This window comes from Lampetra planeri, chromosome 38 (genome assembly GCF_965212315.1).
Source record: "Lampetra planeri chromosome 38, kcLamPlan1.2.h2, whole genome shotgun sequence".
In the NCBI taxonomy this organism is placed as follows: Eukaryota; Metazoa; Chordata; class Hyperoartia; order Petromyzontiformes; family Petromyzontidae; genus Lampetra; species Lampetra planeri.
In genome coordinates, this window is record NC_136144.1 from 9,121,970 (window position 1) to 9,138,114 (window position 16,145).

The window sequence follows — 16,145 nt, forward strand, 5'->3', positions numbered from 1 at the left end:
CGACATTAGCCAAAACGGATAAGGGCACGATTGTTGATGTTTTATATCGTAACGCGATATATAAAATCGTCGTATCTCCATGCTTAGGTGAGAGCAGCCACCGATCCGCACAACTGGGGGTCACACATCCAATTGCCGCGTCGCCATCGGCTGCCCCATCTTGTATTTGGATTTTCAACCAACATCGGTTTAGGTCGAGGTACACCGATTGTTGTCTTGCACATGACGACGTCGACCAATTTCTCTTGTAGCCCCGCCCACCACCCCCACGTTCCATTCCCTGGTTACCACATTCAGATAAGCCCCTCCCCCCTTAACTTGTATTTAAGGGCTGGTCTTTTGGAATTTTCCTCACTTGATGCAGTCATTTTAGCTGTGACGGTCCCACCTGATGACGGAGACTTGTGTTGCCTCCGAAACGTCGTGATTTATTATTTTATTTTATTTCCTTTATTACTTTTATAAACTTTTATTTTTATTTTTTACCTACGTGACTTTACCGAAAAAACCTAAGAGTATGAATCATTGCAGTCACGAAAGCTTCAAATCTACAATCTTGATCATAATCAGTATTGACACTGGAGGAATTCGATGGGCAGCAGTCAAGCACAGGACCCACCCAAACCTTGCCCGCAGAGAGCTTGATTACCGCTGTACACCTCCATACCCCTTATTAAAACATTTATTGAAAATAAGTAGGGGGAAAAAAACGTTTTCCCTGCAGACCAATTATTGACTTCGTAACTCAGCCCATCCAGACAAATGTATTTGAAATGCGCGTCAAAATTAACCAGTAGCTTACCCACCCCACCTCGCCCCCCACCACCGTCAATCTTTACCATTGCAATTCTTAACCCACGTGCATCTCAGCTGATTACTTTCCAATTATGGACTCCTTTAAAGACAAAAAAGCACCCACGACAGGGCATTCTGACACTTGCGTAATTCAAACACTTCTTAATTCCATCGCTGCCGTCATATTCAATTACCTGCCGTGGGGGCAGCTGCGGGTGCAGAGGGAGGACCGCGAGGAGAGAGGGCACGGTTTTCGTGTCCGTAATCGAAGCGGACAGACGACGGTGGCTTTCCCTACCTCCGTGTCCGTGAAACGCCCCCAAAATTCCCGTCGTGTTCTTCCCCTCGCTAGCGGTGAAGGACCGTGTGTGGTTCTTTGTTTTTTGCTTCATAATCAGCCTCACATGAGCACTTTTCGGCGCAAAGTGCAATGCGCGTTGCGGGAAATAGAATCGCCGACGGGCACAAGGCGCGCCTTACGCGTACACACGGAGGTGGGCGCGCGCGTGTGTGTGTGTACGTGCTCACAACAACGAGCGGAGCTCCGGGTGGATAAAACACGGCAAGTTGGCACGGTAGGGGGCACAGGTGGTGCATCGGCCAGTCATCTCAGTGAGTCGACCCTTGACGCCTGGGTCTGCCCCGTGATTTCCTCCTGCCAGCGGGCGTTCGACACTTCACGTGGCCTCAATGTGCACGTAGCCTGGCACAGGCGCCGTGGTGACGTCATCCCCACTTCGTGGCAAATGGCGCTTGTTGTTGTTAAATGGGGTGCGGTAGTGTAGCGGGTAGTGTAGCGGTTAGCGCACTGCGCTATGAACCCGGCGACCCGAGTTTGATTCCCCATCTCACAGCCAACACCGGTGACGATTTCTGAACCGGTCCTGGGCCTTCCCTAGGTCGACTTGGCCTCAAATGAGTAACCTCGGTGTGTAAACATCGCCCACTCGGGAGACAAAGGCGGCCGGGCGTGGTGCTGGCCACCCACCCCCTCGTGTGCCGTGCCGGCCTTCATAGGTGCTCGCTAACAGCACTTTCTCCATAAGTCCTTTGTACCGGCATAAGAGTAAATGTTAAAATGTCTCTGCTCAAACGGGCATTGGGCGATTTTTAATTTGTCAGTGGCCCTGCGTCAGCGGTGGAATTCCGAATGTACCACGGCAGGGGACTAATCCAGGGTTCGGCGACGAAAAAAAACACCAAGGTAGAGACATTTTTTTCGGTAACAAAAAACCTCTTGATTTCAAGGAGCCGCAATGACCTGTGTGGTGAATACGAGACGGCGGTGCTGAATAAATAACTTCACGCAAACAGTTCCTGATAGTGCATCCATGCGGTGCCGGAGCAGCAGGTTGCCGACCCCTGAGATCGTCTTTCGATCGCTTCACCATTCAGTGACTTTCTGTTAAAGTGAAATTCACTTCGTTGGCTAAGGAGGGGGCGATGTGCGTAGTCAAGTCCCGAATGGGGCTTGAAATCATCAACGGCGCACGTGTTTCGCAGGGTTTTTTTTGAGTCTCTGATCTGTCTTCGGGTCGTACCGCGTGCTGTTCGGCCGACGTTTCGCTCCACGTACCGCTGGAAGGCGGCTCTTCCCCCCCCCCCCCAGCACGTGAAGCGACACGTGGTCGCATCGCGCCAGACAAACACGCCCGTACGACCGGGAAAACACCGGGAGGGGATTTGAACGTCCTTACTTTGACGGTTGCAACTGGTTGCTTTTCAACAGTGCTGCCCGGTTGCGTAATCATCCATATTGTGAAACAAAATAAAATATTAATAATACATCCCGCAAGATCAGGAGGGCTTTGCGGCCGATGCAGGATTCCACCACCACCACTAAATATCCACTTCCGTTTGCCAGATCCCTGCAAGCTGTTGCAGTCAATACACGCGCATCAAGATCTCTGTTTTAACAGGTCTCCTGCTTGGCCAACAATCGCTGCGTGCCACTGCAATGCCCCTCTCCCTCACCCGTTTCTCCTCCTCAGTCCTGCATATGCGCCCCAACCGATCGCAAATCGATCGCAAACTCTCCATACTGCCTGCGGTAGATGTCCCTTGGTTTGTGCTGCGCAAGCTCGGTTCAGGAACTATTTAGAAGCTGATAATTGTTTTTTTACCCTTTTATCTGGCAACAAAACTGACACCTTTTTTTACGAGGAGTCATGTTTGCATAGACCACAATACCTGCAGTCATAATGCAAACAAAAAACATAACTCTGATAATGTATGCAATGTCCTTGAAGTTATAAAAAAAAAAAGGTGTCAGTTTTGTTGCCAGATAAAAGGGTAAAAAACCAATTATCATATTTTTTACTGGCAAATGAGGTTCCAATGGTGTAAATGCTTACCCCGAGCTCTCATAATCTGATGGTGCATTGTCTTTGAGTTGTGCGCCTTTTGGCGTCATCTGGTCCAACACCATGTGAGACTAGGCTCTAAGGAAAGCTGTCTCGGGTGTGGACCAATCAACTTCAAAGACAGTGCATACATTATCATAGTTATATGTTTTTTGTTTGCATTATGACTGCAGGTATTGTGGTCTATGCAAACATGACTCCTCGTAAAAAAGGTGTCAGTTTTGTTGCCAGATTAAAGGGTAAAAAAACAATTATCATATTTTTTACTGGCAAATGAGGTACCAATGGTGTTTAGAAGCTACTACGAGTACGTGCAGAGAAAGTGTCAAGACGACACAATGCCTCAGCAAGACTCGGTACAACCCGAACAACACATCAGGCAGCGTCATCCTTCCATGGATACATACACATGATACACATATACACGGGTGTACGTTTAAATCCCAGAGACCTTAACGACAAATGGGCATTGTCCCTCGCTAAACAAACATCGCCGCAGACACTCGGATGGCATGTCAATAAGTCACGTTCTTTGCCGTTTGTGCGCGAAAATAGATAGCTTCTCTACAAAAGGCCATAATCAACCAGTAAACGGAGGCAATGGACCCACAGCGACCCTGTAATCACGACGCCGTAGTGCGCACCGACCTGCGATATTAGCGTCCTTAAAACTGGCAACAATTGTTCTGCTCACTTAGCAGAGCGCATGATCGCGCTGCGTTCGTGTGTGCCGACTGTGCGAAATCTGAACGCCGTTAAAAGATTAGCGCAGTTATGATATCCGCCAAAACAAATTGGACTATATATTCTTAACTGGTGGGATGATAATAGCCGACGGTAAAAGTTGCGGCCCTGCGATCGCCTGCTCAGGCCACTGCTGGCAGAAGCGCCTCCCACTAGAGGGAGTTTTATGAAGTCCCTCTGGAGGGTATTTGGCCTACTCTTCCTTGCGAGAGATTTAACAGTGACGATCGTTGACCGTTAGAAGCAGGTCAGTGGGCTAGGCTCACCTTCCCTCTGGGGTGGATTAAAAAAAATTGGAAACATCTTCTTGGTTCTTTCGGTAAAGTCACGTAGAAGGGAAATAATAAAATGATAAAAATAAAACATATTAAAATACAATTCTCACGACGTTTCGGCCACAACGCAAGCAGCCGTCCCCAGGTGAAGAACAGGGCTGTCGGAAAGACAGCGTCCCATTCAGACCTGAGGGCGGCTGCTTGCGTTGTGGCCGAAACGTCGTGAGAATTGTATTTTATTATGTTTTATTTTTATTATTTTATTATTTCCCTTCTACGTGACTTTAACGAAATAACCAAGAAGATGAATCCCTGCAGTCACGAAAGCTTTAAATCGAAAAATTGGAAACATTGTGACACGTCAAAGGCGGTTGTCCAATGGATGGACTCGTACCTGCCATAGGAACGGAAATTTACACCATTGACTCAGGGCTGTAAACAGGCAGGGGGGGGCATCGTTTAAATGCTAAGTTGAACAGGGAATAACCTTGACGTTTGGCGAGGCCTATGAACCTTCGGGGTTGCTTTCACGCTTTTGCGAAATCCCTGCGTTAACTTGTGGTTTGTACACATTGGTACCCCTGAAATCCATCACAGTGGGTGCCAAGGGCTGGTGAGACACATGGAGGTTTGAAAACTCCCATACCTGCTGGGCTGAAACACGGCCAGGAAGACGGTACAAACATGTACTACTCGAACGTATCTGTGTGGATGCGTGAGTGTAATCCTCTCGAAGCATAGCTATATTTTCTCTGCTTAGTTTCCTACTACATTAAAAAAAAAACTTTTAAAATCATTGTCATAATCTTAATCATCATTGCCATCAACAATATCAGAATCGAAAATCAGCAACAACAGCAACAGCTCCATCATCAACATCATAATAACCATAAAAAATCGTTACCATAATCATCATCATCATTGTCGTTGCGGTCTTCATCTTTATCACGGTCATCATCATCATCAAAAGGAAAACAAAACACCTGCTCCAGATTTCTTGTACGCGGAGAAGCGAAAACAAGGCTGGACTGGGAGCACAATGCTCCCTTCTCAGTCTGCTACCTGCCCAAGGCCACGTTGCACACTAAAGACAAAGATCACCCGTATAGTCTGTAACAGACTATTGGGGCAAGTGCTGTTAGCGAGCACCTACGAAGGCCGCCGCGGCACACGAGGCGGTGGGTGGACCAAACACCACGCCCGGCCGCCTTTGTCTCCCTAGTGGCGATGTTTACCCATCGCACCAGGTACTCGTCACGTTGAATACGAGCGAACGCACACACACACACATCCTAGACACACACCTAGACACACAGCCAGACACACACACATCCTAGACAACAACAACCGCCATTCGCCACTAAGTGGCGGTGACGTCACCACAACGCTTGTGCCAGGCCATGTGCACCTTGAGGCCACGTGAAGTGTCGAACGCCCGCTGGCAGGAGGTCACGGGGCAGACCCAGGTGCCACGGGTCGACTGACCGAGATGACCGAGATGACTGGCTGATGCACCACCTGTGCCCCCTACTGTACCAACTTGCTGTGCTTTAGCCACCCGGCGCTCCGCTCGTTGTTGTGAGCGTCGCTCCTCCGCCCTCCGTTGTTGTTGGAGGGCGGCTGCCTCCAACTGTCGAGTAGCGTCCTTCAACCTAGACACACACACAACCAAACACACATCCTAGACACACACATAGACACACACACACAGCCAGACACACACATCCTAGACACACCTAGACACACACACACAGCCAGACATAACAACGCGTGGAGTTTCCGCCAGCGATGTGCTCGCCTCCTCAGCCCTCATAACCCCGGCCCCCAACTAATTTGGCTCGTTCCGAAATTGTGGAACGTGAAGTCGGGTCTCGTGAGTGAGCGTGCGTGTGTTTCCATGAGCAGAATTGGCCGTAAACGTTTTGTAAATCTATTGTAAATTACGTTCAGCCAAAGAGTGACCATGAATCGGAACCCTCGAAAACTGTTACCTACTCTGCTCCTGGACTCACAGTAATCAGCTATAAATTATATTAGGAATTACATAGCTGGAAAAAAACATAATTCGTCAATAATATATCGAATATTCATAATGAACAAGAAACGTTCATTATTAAGGGATTTTTTTGGCTCTTTCAAATAGTACGTTGGTTAATACACCCACAGCGTTTGTTCATTCACCAATGCCTCTGTGTAACATGGACCAACCATATTACTTAATCAATCCACTGCTGGATGAGAGCTTACTTGGCCATACGTCACCACGCTCGCCGGTGCACGGGTACAGTACAACAACGGACTTTGCTGCACTGACCTATGCCGACAAGAATGTCGTCTCTGTGCCGAGCAGTAACTGCTCGGGACACTGACGACGAGTTCACCTCCTTTGCCCGTGCGATGTCAATGCAACGCATTGGCAATGCATTGCATTGGCAATGCAACGCATTGGCAATGCACGAGGGCATGAGTGACGTAATGACGAGGCACTGCTCGTGCTGATTGGTCGTGCAGTGAATCACAGCCACCACACATCGCCGGAAGATTTCACGAATTTTCCCAATTTTGATTCGGCCAGTGTTTATTCCCCGTCTTGTTTGCACCACCGTATTTGTATGGTTTGTGTAATGTTCGCCGCAACAACGCCACACACACCAACACAAACGGTGCAATCGCGCACATTTTGCGTAGCTTGCAAATCAGAGCTGTTGACAATTGTTGTACGTGCGATTCAACTCGTGTGCATCGTGAGCAGTCCATCTTAATCAATGAGTCGTTACGCGCCTGTAACAATGAGCAATGCCCTTCATTGTTACACAGGAACTGGTAATGTATTGCGATGTGGCAATTAGCCGACGATGCCAATATTTATTGAACATTATTTGATGACGCTGCAACGGGTCGTGTTGCACCAGCGATGTTAGATTAATGATTAGTGCGCCGTGCTACGAACCCGGAGACCACGAGTGACGATTATCTGAACCGGTTGTGCGACTCCCCTAGGTCGACTGAGCCTCAAATGTGCACTTGGTGCGATGTGTAAACGTCGCCACTAGGGAGACAAAGGCGGTCGCGGCGTGGGGCTAGACCACCCACCCCCTCGTGCGCTGTGCCGGCGCAAAGACAATTAACGTTAGAAAAAAAACTCAACAAATAAATAACGCTGCCTTAAAATAAAAAATATATATATATGTATGTTTAACACGTAGGCTTTCGCGACCAATATTATTCATAATCAACGTTTTTTGGGTTTAGATCGCGTTGTAAATGTTGTGGTTTCACGCTTCAACACACCGGAGGGCTAAAGCAGTGAACTATTTGTCTTTTGTCAACGTGACACTTTTTTACTGATTGGCCGTGTCGGGTGGTGGAGGGTTACGACACATTTATAAATAACGCGATCTAAACCCAAAAACGTTGATTATGAATATATATGTATGTTGAACATTTTTAGTTCGCACCGTACGTAGCTAACCGTGGTGCAGGGGAAAGACGACAAACTAAACACGCCAACGTTTCGGGCAATGGCCCTTGAGCGTGAACGAGTAGAGTTACGGTATATATATATAGCCGCTGCCTGTGGTGTTGTTAGTGGTTAGCACACCGAGCTTGCACTCCAGAGGGCGCCGGTTCGATTCCCGGGCGCGGCAGTTGAAATTAAATCTGCAAGCGACTTAAATTGTCCCGTTCTGTGTCCAGCCAGCAGTACGAATGGGTTCAGCACAGTTAGTCGACCGGCAGGTCTGATCTTGATTTGAAGCTTTCGTGACTGCAAAAATCAATACTCGTTGGTCCTTTCGGTAAAGTCACGTAGTTAGAAATCAAATAAAATAAAACAAATCACGACGTTTCGATCGCAACACAAGCGGTCGTCATCAGGTCTGACTTTACCGAAAGAACCAAAGGTCTGATCTTGTTTGTATTATTGCAGCAAGCTGTGATCTTTCCATGAAAGCCGTGAAAAATATATAAAACAGAGGTTCGTATTATTACTATTGCTGTAATTGACGTCGCTTGTTGGTGAGGTGACGTGTGGGTACAACCGCCTCTTTCGAGACTTAAGGCCAGAATGGAAGAATAGGCCAAAAACACCCTCTGAAGGGGATCTCCAGAGCTCCGTCTCTTGGCGAACCTGCCATTAGCCGTGGTGTGACCAGGCAATTGCAGCGCTGAGCCTTTAACACCCCGACTGTAATGTGATTTGGGAAATACCAACGTATTGGCATTGCTCTTATAAGTACATCAATGGTATGCTTAGAATCGAGACACTGTCATAAAATCATGCAGGTGTCAGTCACCATTAACACTAACCTTGCGTGACACATCCGATCGCCGAGGAATAGAACGTGTATTTTCCCTTTGCCCAGAAAGGCACACCTAGACCACCACCGATAAACCCACGACCAACGACCATTAGCAGGGCAGCTTCATCATTGAGCCAGGTGCCCTCTAATTGTCACACCTGTTATTATTATTATTATTATTTTTGGCCACATCTGGCACCGGGGTTGTACTTTTTTTTAAATATCAGTAATGGGTTTAACTTAGCTTGTCGTGAATGGAGTTTTCTCGGGTCAAGGTGAACAGAGCCAAAAGCGGTATGGCCCGGGATTTAAAAATTCCCTTAGCAGGTGGGGGGGACGGGCAAACACAAACAAAAAGTCCATCGGAGTAAGTTGGGGGCGATCACGTCGTGTCGCTCGATACGCCACGCGGTCACCGACTGCGAAGGCCGTCACGGCGTTCGCGGGCGGGCCGATCGCTTTGCCCTCCACGCGCTGGAGGGAGATGACGTTGACACGTGGCTCTGTGGCCACGCGCTTGGCTTGACGTCCGCGCTCACGCGAGCAACGTTGACAGACGCATTTATTTAGTCATCATTCTTGCACGTCCGGCGCTCCAACTGCACCGACAGCGACGCATAAAAAGCATTCTCAATAACAACAAATGAAATTGGTGCGGCGTGAATTTTTGCAGCTTCTTCGCTCGCTCGTTCTCTCTCTCTCTGGGATCGAACTAAACGAGTGGACCGTCCCGCATGCAAGTGACGATCTGGTGGCCTTCGCTGGGTCATTGCGGCGTTGTGCTCGCGAGCCGTCCTGTCGCGAGCATAGGCGTGAGCCTCCGTCTGCTGGGCGTTTGTCCCACTGCGTGGAGTCCGCTTTGCGAGTTACACCCTCTCTCTATCTCTCCCCCCCGCACCGTCCGTTCGATGCAGCTCCCACGAGGGGACACGCCGTGCTCCGATATTACCTTCCAAGCGCAGACTTTAAGTTGCCCCGCCTCCCCATTGGAACCTCATTTGCCAGTAAAAAATATGATAATTGGTTTTTTACCCTTTTATCTGGCAACAAAACTGACACGCCTTTTGGCGTCATCTGGTCCAACACCATGTGAGACTAGGCTCTAAGGAAAGCTGTCTCGGGTGTGGACCAATCAACATCAAGGACAGTGCATATAATTATCAGAGTTATGTTTTTTGTTTGCCCCGCTTCGTTCGGGAGCAACCTCCAAACCGAATGGCGCAAAAATTCGAGCTGATTTCTAATCCCCGTTGAAAAACAAACAAAAAAAATAGTTCACGTAAAACTTTCGTTGAAACCCTTTTTTTTTGCGGGTTTCTTGACCGAGTTGGGTGGCACCGCGAGAGTTTGCCCACCTCGCAATCAGGAAAGTGACACGTTCAATACCTCTGGTGAAGGGTCAAACTCGGCTCATCGGTCCCTCCCTGCGAGGTGCATGGGAAGCCCTTTGTGGGAAGGAAGTCACGTGGTGGTGGTGGTGGTGATGGGGGACGTTCTTCCAACAGTGATCGTTTGAGAAGGGATACAATGTAGACTCCGATGATTATTCTTTGAACAAAGTGTTGACCAAAACATTTATCGCTCTCTCCCTGCATTTGGAGAAAAGTCTATGAGCGTGTGTCTAAAGAGTTGGAGAGAGGGTTTCACACAGAAGCTGTGGTCTTTGTGTAATTTTGCACATTCACTTTCAGCAATACGAGACTGAGACAGAAGAAAAACAAGAGCCTTATTTTGGTGGTCACCATACAGCAGCAATACAGTTTGCTGAAAGACATAAACAACAATTTTAAACCGTCAAACAAAATCAAATATTTCGTGCTTTAAAACAAAACCTTCCTTGTTTTATCCTTAAATTATATTTATTTCACCTTCAACTTTATCTTTCGTCTGCATTTCTCTTCACAGCTGACATCGTTGCAAAAGAACACGAATTTGGACATTCAAACGAGACGCTAATTATTTCCTCAGCCGAATATGCAAAAAACGGTAAATCATCGAATGACATCTTCCATGCGGTGTGCATGCCATTGCATTGCTGTTTTCAGTTCAAAATATGTACATAAACAATAATCATTATATAAAGGCATTCCTTCCTCCTTACTGCCTCTCCAGTGCCCCGTGACATCTCATTAAATCTATATTTTAGTTATATAAGTAAAGTGTATGTGGAGATTTAAAAAAAGATGAAAAGATATAAAATTAAAGAAAGTTATTGAATTGATGGCTTGTGCGAATCGCTTTATTATTGCCTGGCTCTTCTTTCAACGACTCTTACCAAACCACTTATCGGCGTCTCCGTCAACTCAGGTAAGTGCTGTAGATGTGTATGTATGTTGAACTTCTTTCGCACCGTACGTAGCCAACTGTGCCAATCGGAGGTGCTTTCCACAAATGAACCCCATGACCTCCCTGATCTCGTCAAGGAGCCTAAACCATCACGCCAACTCCGCTCATCTTCGCAGCAGCAGCAGCGGCTTCTGGCTGGCCACCGAACAAAGGCGGTGGTCACCACATCGCACGCTCGCAGATGCGCTTCTGCGGCCGTCTGGAACGCTCTTCCTTCCGATGTATGGAAGCCACTGGGAGCGATGTCACTTTTGAACCTAGATTGAAAACGAATTTCTTTCAGAACTGTATTTATCTCGTTGTCCTTCCCCCGCACCTCCAATGAACACGGTTGGCTACGTACGGTGCGAAAGAAGTTCAACATACATCCATTGAAGGCATCTGTGTCTGTGCCAGATTGTGCAAAAAAAGTGGCTTCGTAATAATAACATGGTGATTGTACTTGAAGCGAATTTGCAAAGGAGACGGGAGTATACCAATCGCATCCCATGATGTGCAAAGCTCGTGAGAAAAACATATTTATGTTAAATGATGTACCAGTATCCGTTAAATTACCAGTTGTGTTTTTATTCTGCCGCGCATCAAACAGTGAATACACAGCCCTCTGCAACTGCTTCTATCGGTAGACCAATCACGGTCATGTCAGCAAACGACCCGCAGAACATGACATGGCAGAACTACTTCTGGAGTCACTTCAATGGGCCTTACCCAACTATGGAAGACGGAAGTCATCGCTACGTAAGGAGTCACTTGCCACGTTTCATTTATCCACTGTGTTTATAAACCTCACCCTTCAAAGCTGGGTTTGGTGGTTTCGGTGGTAAATGAGTTTCAGAATATATTTAATTTTTTTGGGCCATTAGGCTGAGAATATAATTTACGTGCCATGACAAAGGGCCACTGACCAAAATTTTACCTGTTCTGTATTTTTTTTCCTTAAAAGGCTACAGTGGTATCGATGAATGTGTTGAGTTTGTTTTTGTTTGTGAATGCGCACCGCTGCCAATGCAGCGTCCCCAAATAATTTGTTTCATTGAAAAAGTTAAGGCCCACTTCACTTGAATTCAAATTTGTACATGACTCTGCTATCCTTTTCCCAAAGTATTCGAATTTCGTTCAGTGGCATGTACATGCGATGGAAAATCCATTCATGAGTCTCACAGAGCGTTGCACCTCCGTTGTCAGCTAATGACTGTGGTAGCAATTTTCGCAATACCTCTGGAAAATGATGAATAAAAAGTGGGCCTTTTACACTTTATAGAGCAATCTAATAGCCCTTCCATGAAGATTGCTGATATTTTAATCTTGCGTTTTAGAGCTATAATTTAGCAAAACCTCAATTTGATGATTTTTTTGTGCAGCCATTGGTAACTACACCTCTATGAACGTTCTGCAATCGGGAACTCAGATTTAACCGTGGGCATCTGCTCGAATTCAAACCCAGGACTCTCAGCGTTGCCAGTTGAGCCCTCTGACCTCTGAGCCACCCGGCCACTCGGAACAAACAAAAAAACAGCTTGAACTACAAGCAGGCCAGTTCTGCCCAAAGTTGAACTCAGGCTCTATGTGGTTTCATCTCATTGCTTCGCCATGACGACTATAATTCATCTGCATAACACTGGAAGGGCTCTGCACCTCGGTGGATCTCCATCGGGAATTTGAGCTCACGACTTTTCCAATCGAGGGTCAAATGTTCTGTCACAGCCCACACTCAGCTCCATTTCTCTTTAATAACACCCAAGGGGGCAGGGGAGAAGGTGTCCATCTGTCAATACGTGCACAACTCTTTCCAATTTGTTGACGACATTTCCAATGGGCTGTTGCTCATCAAAATTGGTCCATTAGTTTAGTTAGGGGAAGAATTAGACTCAGAGCATAACACAACAGGCCCTAATGTCTAAGAACATTACAGTGCATTATTCCATCCTATTTTCTTCCCAATTCCAACACCTTGCCAGACTGCGTTACATTCGGGACGAAGCAAAAAATTATAAAAGGGGAAGATAAAATGTGCTGTCGTGCCGCGTGGGTGAACAGATGCTTGTCAATGATTATCATACGGCGACGGAGAGGTGGCGGAGAGCCCAACACGGGATTCGTCGCGATGGAGCGCACAGTTGGACAAATTTGTTTCCCAAATGGACACCGTTGCGAAATTAAGCAATTGGATTTCGGACTAATCGTGCGTGCCTGCCGTGCCCCATTTAGCCAACATTTACGGTCAAAATCAGTGGTATTTACCAGCTTTAGAATTTGGTTCAGAACACATCGGGCCGACTTCACGAGTGTGCAGCCTCTTGGGCATGCGTATGTAGCCATACACTGCATGATATAATAAATAGTGTGGAGCCCTTTATCGATCCACTGCTGGATGATGCCACGTGGCGTGTCAGTGGCCGCGGCGGTTGTTGAAGCGAACCTCCTGCTAGGCACTCGCCTGCCCACAGTGGCTATGATTTTAATGCTGTGAATTAACTGATGGGCACGTGACTTGATACTGGTAGGAACCTCCTGGTTACACCAGCCCACAGGGGATTATTGTGTCCGTCCGTCCGTCGTGCAGGGAGGGGCTGGGTGGGGAGGGAGGGTGGGGAGGGGCTGGGTGGGGAGGGTGGGGCTGGGTGGGGGTGGGAAGGGTGGGGCTGGGTGGGGAGGGGCTGGTCACCCCGTGGAATATAGTATTGTCATGAGTATGACATAAGTATACCAAGTTTGCAGTCGATACCACATTGGGGAGTGGGTTAAAATTGAGTTACAAGATTTGAGGATACGACAACAACGACAACAACAGACAGTGGAATTTCGATTTAAAGCTTTCGTGACTGCAGGGATTCATATTCTTGGTTCTTTCGGTAAAGTCACGTAGAAGGGAAATAATAAAATAATAAAAATATAAACCAATAAAATTATCACGACGTTTCGACTGCAACACAAGCAATCATCATCAGGTGTGAAATCCACAGCACGAACATTTGAAAAAAGCAGCTGTGGATTTCACACCTGATGATGATTGCTTGTGTTGCAGTCGAAACGTCGTGATAATGTATTGTTTAATATGTTTATTATTTTCCAGAGGTGGGACAAAGTCATTGTTATGCAAGTCCAAGTCGAGTCGCAAGTCATCAAATTCATGACTCGAGTCTGACTCGAGTCCAAGTCACATGACTCGAGTCCACACCTCTGTTATTTTCCTTCTACGTGACTTTACCGAAAGAACCAAGAATGTGTTGCTGGCTGGCAGGTGACGTCACGCCGCACATCTACGTGAGGACGTCATCGCTTTGCAGAGCGTTGAGCTTCGTGCAGCGTGCTGACGTCATCACCGGCCGTGTATCCGGCGTGAATGTGCGGGCAGTGCTTACTTGTGTGAACAAAAATGAATGCTCCATTGGAACCTCATTTGCCAGTAAAAATATGATAATTGTTTTTTTACCCTTCTATCTGGCAACAAAACTGACACCTTTTTTTTGGCGTCATCTGGTCCAACCCATGTGAGACTAGGCTCTAAGCCAGGGGTCGGCAACCAAAATAACAAGAAGAGCCATTTCTTTCCAATTCGGTACAAAATTCAGTATTTCAAGAGCCGCAATGCATCTGAGTACATACTGTACATACGTACATATCGTCAAGAAGCAGCCCGTAAAGAGCCGCATGCGGCTCCGGAGCCGTAGGTTGCCGACCCCTGCTCTAAGCAAAGCTGTCTCGGGTGTGGACCAATCAACTTCAAGGACAGTGCACATTATCAGAGTTATGTTTTTTGTTTGCATTATGACTGCAGGTATTGTGGTCTATGTAAACATGACTCCTTGTAAAAAACAGTGTCAGTTTTGTTGCCAAATAGAAGGGTAAAAAAACAATTATCAAAAATGAATGCTGTTAAAAAATATATACATTACCCCAAGATTTAAATAAATACACGGGGTCTCAGAAGTGGCTATGTGGTATGATGAAGCTACAGTGCTGAGATCCTGGATTTGAATCCAGGTTTCATCCACCCACGACTGAACTCCCCGTGAGCAGAACTCCCTTCTGTGTCTTCCACATGTTAAAAAAATTAACCCGTAAAAACAAAGTTTTTCACTAGAAATCCTTTATATGCCTGTTCAATGGGCCACATCCCAGCCCACATTGGTCTTTGAAACGGGCGGCTAGAGTCCTCTCGTCCTCTGGCTTGAGATGGCTGCCACCTATGGGTCAGATGATTGCCTGCCACCATTAAGCAATTGGTAATTAAATATAATTTCTTTTTTACCTAAAAAGTGTAAAATTTTGGGAAAAATTTTTCACGAAAATACATTGTCACGCACAACGAGTCTGTGTGCAAAATGTCAGCTCGATTAAATCACGGGAAGTGGGTTAAAAAACGACCTAAATATTTGCACGGTCGTAAGCGCGCAATCAAGCAAGCCAGCAAGCAAGTGAACTTAATATAAAGGATTAAATAAAATATCGTTTAGTCCACGAGCCTCCTGTCTTCATAAGCCAAGATTAGCAAAGCAGAATTTGTAGGCAAACGCTGGGCTGGTCTTAACCCTCTGTGTCTCATCGGCGGAGTCAGGGTTATTAAGCAAATCCCTCTGGGCCACCGGTTGTCAGGTTTGATAAGCAAATTGCTCGGGTTAGCCTGACGTATTTGGAATAAAAAACCACTCCACCTAAATAATGAGGCCCTGTTCAACACAATAACAAAAAGTAATATTGTATTTCAACTCATTATGCCTTGTTGTGCAGAATTACGGGGAAAATCATTCTTTAAAGCAGGCCCATAAGTTATTCTGTAGTATCATCTTCTGGGGGCCATTCCCTGGCACGGGATGCTGTGACCGTAGGGACAACTTTTCGCCCCACGGCATGGTGATTCGGATGGCACAATTGGGATTCCAAGCGATGATTTAAAAAATAATAATCGCTGCAGGTCATTTAAATCCTCATAAGGGCAACGATGCAAAAAACAATGATTCATTTAAATGTCTTTGTGGCATTAAATGATTTGAGAAGCGCATCGCTTGCAGTGTTTAAGCCAAGAGGGAGCAACACTTGAAGTGGGGGGAGGCAGGTGAGGGTATGAATTTCAGCACGTTTAAGGTAATTATTCGGCGATTCTACAAACGCCACAACATTACTCATTCGGAGAACAGCAACTTCCAAGCGTAGTCTGGCCTTGATGCAAGCGGGCGCTTTCATTCTAAATTACCATCATCTCTCAGTGGGTAATATGCTTGAGGTAGAAATCAATAATTAATATTCTCTGTGACATTTCGCTAGCTGTGCACTTTAACTGCTCGGGGCAAAGAGCATGTAAAATTAATTGTTTTGCATAT